We start from the raw sequence: 4,524 nt of genomic DNA on the forward strand, positions 1-4,524 counted from the left end.
CCAAATGTCCATCCTGATAACATGTCCAAAGTATGTCATGTCAGAAAGGATATGCTGATAAAACAGATTTATAAACAGCACAATGAGACTACTGGACATCGCTCTCTCAGCTTGAGGTAATCAATGCACTTAGTGGCCACGGAAGTTCCGGAGCCAAGTGGCATAATAGCAGTATTCTCTGGCTGAAGGCTATCAACGGAGGTCATCACACTGGTTTCTCTCTGCGATGCTGGCACCGAGAGGTAACTGAGCCGTGTTCCCTCACAGAAGGAAGTGCGCTGACCACAGCCCCCAGACCCAACAACCTCCCTCATAGGACACGGATCATCCCTGCAAGATGCTGACAAAGCAGCTACCCTCAACTGGGAACATGACTCTTACTTAATGTTTGCTTGATTGTTTTTGAGATTTGAGCTGTGACTCTTTTCTTTAGGTGCTTAGTAGAGCTCCTTCCACATAAGGAATCTCTGGTAATAGCTAGTGCGGAGAAGGAGCAAAGGGTGTGGTCCTTACAGAATCTGGTGTCAATGTGAAAGGATTAAGAATGAAGGGGTGGAGTCTGGCCTGTCGCTCAAGATATAACCAATGAGGCCTCTGGGTGGGCATGGCCTTCTCCTGAGAATCCTGGGAACTTTTGCAGCATCGGCAAAAACATCCAAAGGGCTGGATCAATGTCCTGGGCGGGCTGCATGTGGCCCGCAGGCCATAAGTGGGTTTTTTTTTTCTTGACTTAGGAGTTTTCTCAGTTCCTGCATGTTTCTGATTGCTTTTCAAAAGTTTTATAGCGTAAAAGACTATCGGTTTCTGGTTTTGTTTCTTGATAATCATGTGAGGAACTGCTCACATTGCCAACTTACAAGGAGTCTAAAACAAAAGAGTTTGTAAAGGTGTTTTCAAAGGTTCTTTTTAAAAGTATTTAAAGGATTTGTTTAGAGGTAAGGGGAGAGGGTGGTTATAATTTATCAGAATGATCAAATTTAAAGACTAGTGGCTTAAAGTCAAAAGCTCTTACCTGGTATCTTAATCTGCTAGTGTTGCCCCAAGTGGGTTGCTCAAATGATCAGAAGTTTGAAGGTAGGAGTGAACCCAGGCTGTCAGGAGGACTGTTGTCCTTTCACCTTACAAGACAATCACTGGCTTGTACAAGGATCTACACCTGAGTTCTTTCCTTCTATGTGTGTCTCTGTGTCCATTTGTTTCTTTTTATCAAACACCACTCAACTCTGTTATTAGCTCACAAAACAGGGTCACGTTTTAAATGGTCACACTCACAGGTACAAAATAGTAAGGACTCCAAAATATATATATTTTAAGGGACATAATCCCATACATAACAACTGGTATTGTAGGTCTTCTCAAAGTTCTAGTCTTGGACAAGTCTCTTATCTCCAAACATCAGTTTTCTCACTCCCACTCAAAAGATAATAGCCATTATGCTTACATCAGAGAATTACTGGGAGTATGAATGATCATGATTAAACAATTAATGCTTAAATAGTATCAATGATAAAATAACAGGTTTAAATTAAGCACCTAGGAAGGAATAAAATAATTTTACATGCTAGTGATGCTCATGTGGGGAACCAGCCTCCCCACAACTGAATGGGCCTAAGGGGCGGTTATGTAATTGGGTAAATTAAAGAGACATCAGACAAGATAATCCATGCAAAGGCTCACCTCCTCATTCGGGACTTCAGGAGCCAGGCCCGAGCAGAGAGGGAGTAATATAATCTCACAAATTTATATAATCTGGGGGACGCAGGCCACAGTAAGCACATAAATAACAAGAAGGGGTTGTACAATAGGCCTACACGCAACAGGAGGGGGACGAGCTAGGGGTGTACATGCAATAGAAAGGGGAGGCACTAGGGGCATACATGTGATGAGAGGGCAAAAATGTAACAAGATGGACAGGCTCTGGAATCAAGATGGCAGCCTAACCTTGATCCTCTGAGTTGGCTTGAACTTAGGCGTCTTTGGGTTCACCTTCAAGGGAACAATCCATTATCCTTACTAGAAGGGATTGAATCCTACTTAGGGTGGGACTGACAAGAAACTCAGATTGCCTTTGATAGCAGATAATATTTAGGCAGAAAATTTCAAGCAGTTGACCTCCAAGTGTATAGTTAGTTACCATGTGTTTGCATTATTATGGGGGGGAACATCGTGAGGAAGAACTTTCACTTATGAGAATGTGAGGGGGATGTATCTCCAACCCACAAACGTGAAGATTTCCTCCCTGGGAGCCTTGGCCTCCCAGACTCCTTAACGGATGAATGTTGAGAGTTTGCCTGCATACACTCTCTTCCCAGTTCTGTTTCCCACATGCTTGCTGTTGAGATAAATCCTCATTTGGGCTATTTAATATCCACCTTGGGGATGATTTCAATGCAGTGAGCCTAAAGAAGACGCTAAGAGTTCATGCTCTAAGGAACACCTACAAAATGGCATGACAGGCTAAGAAACAGCCTACCGTAAAAAATTAAAATTTTTAACAATTTCTATGTCCTCATTCCTGGATGTTATACTACTGGTCAAAATGGATCTGTGTAGAAACAATTATATTCACCTGACCCAACACTTCTCAGTACGTAGTCAACGGTGCCCTTTACTTGTCTGATGAACAAATGCTTACTGAGGGCTCGCAATGTGAAGAGCATTGTGTGGCTACAAGTGACACAAAAGGGGACATCGCACCTCTCCTGCTCTGGAAAAGCAGGGAGTGTGAAAGATGCAGTCTGCTATTTGGGCTTCTCAAGCTCTTTAGGACCCAATCCATCACATCTCTAATCCACCGGGGTTCACTGCTGTACCCAGACTAACACACTGCTTACCCCAAGCCATGGCGAGAGAGAGTTTCTTTGGTGCTGTTTGAGCCATCATTATTTGTAAGCACCATTGTAGTCTTTGTTCAATCCAAAACAGGTTTTCCTGAGGACATTTAGAATGATATATTTAGGACAGCTGTTCTAGGGTATTCTAGTCCTATTTTGTATTCTTCGCTGTGGGCACTGAGCTATAAAAGTGACCTTGTGAAAATCAAGAATGCATGTCGTCCTATTAACATACCAGTCAAGATCTGAGTTCAGAATTCTATGTTTCTCCTGAAAGAGCAGAGGACATTAGACACATCTAAAGCAGTTTCCCCCTGTACTGTCTGTGAGTCTTCAAATCTTGGGATAATAACCAGAAACTTGCTGCATTTCCCAATGTAAACAAGAGAAGACTGACATTTCAATTCTTTTGAGACAGTCTGAATCCTCTTCCTTTCAGAGCACTGTCTGAAAACCTTGGCCTGTTTTTTGTTGTTTGTTTGTTTTTAACAGATTGTATCAGTCAAGATCTTGTTTCTTTTACTATAGGAAAACAGCCTCTCCTAAGTGTGGAAAGTAGAAAAATTCATTTCACCTCAAGAACTTGTCTTCTAATTAACTTTAGAAATAATAAACAAAAGTTCCAAAATATTCTTAAGAGAAATTAAAAAAATGCATTACATGAAATTTGTCTCTTCTCTGAACTATGGTTCCAAATTTCAAGATGCTGAAGAGAGCATATTAATTTGTGAACACAAACATTAATGTTTTCTTCTTAAAAATACTATACATACTAAAAAAGAGTGTTCAACTGAGATCATGTTGTGAGATTACATTGTGCACAAGTTCTGGAAGCAGCAGCCTTCCTTGATAGCCATTATAACTTACTTTAGTTGAGGATTAGTAATCACAGTTGTCCTCTCATAAGCCATGACTAGAGATAGAGAGATAGAGATAGATTAAACAGAGATAGATTAAACATAGAGATAGATTAAACATAGAAAGAGATAGAGATAGGTTAAACATGTGTGTGTGTCTATTTGCTGAACATATATATATAGATATATATCTCTGAATATATGTTCAGCAAATAGACACACTCACATATGTTTAATCTTACCACAAGTAATTATGGTACTACCTATGCAGGATGCTATACTCAACACATTCAACATGTAATAGTTTAATTATAACATAATCACATAGAGCAGATTTCTCAAACTCCTACTAGTTTAGGCACTTTAAATATATTCCTTCCAATTCCCCACCAATATTTAGGAGTTGGCATTTTTTTCAACAGTTGACAAATGTAATTCAGAAAGATTACATGGAAAATGTTACATAAGATCACATTCTATAACGCCAACGTTTTTGTTCTTTTCAACTATCAGTGTAAATGCACAAGGCAGGTTGAGACAAATAGCAAACAGGTGCTACAATAACCGTAGAAGTTTCTTCACATTCTATCAAATGGAATCCTGCACACCCTAATGAATTTTTTAAAGTACAAAATAAAGTGGTGGAAGGTTACTAATTTCAGATTTGCAAGGTATCAACAAAATAGACATGTGTACACTTAACTACTGCTAACCACATCTAACACTGCCGGAGAATGGTTAGCAAACATCATGTTCAAAAAAATTAGTGGAAAAAAATCCATTATGTTTTCATTTCATTTTTTTCATGAACTGTTTGAAGTCTCGGGGACACC

The sequence above is a fragment of the Echinops telfairi genome, unplaced genomic scaffold, assembly GCF_000313985.2.
Source record: "Echinops telfairi isolate 266 unplaced genomic scaffold, ASM31398v2 ScPeMD7_3533;HRSCAF=4204_1, whole genome shotgun sequence".
Classification (NCBI taxonomy): domain Eukaryota; kingdom Metazoa; phylum Chordata; class Mammalia; order Afrosoricida; family Tenrecidae; genus Echinops; species Echinops telfairi.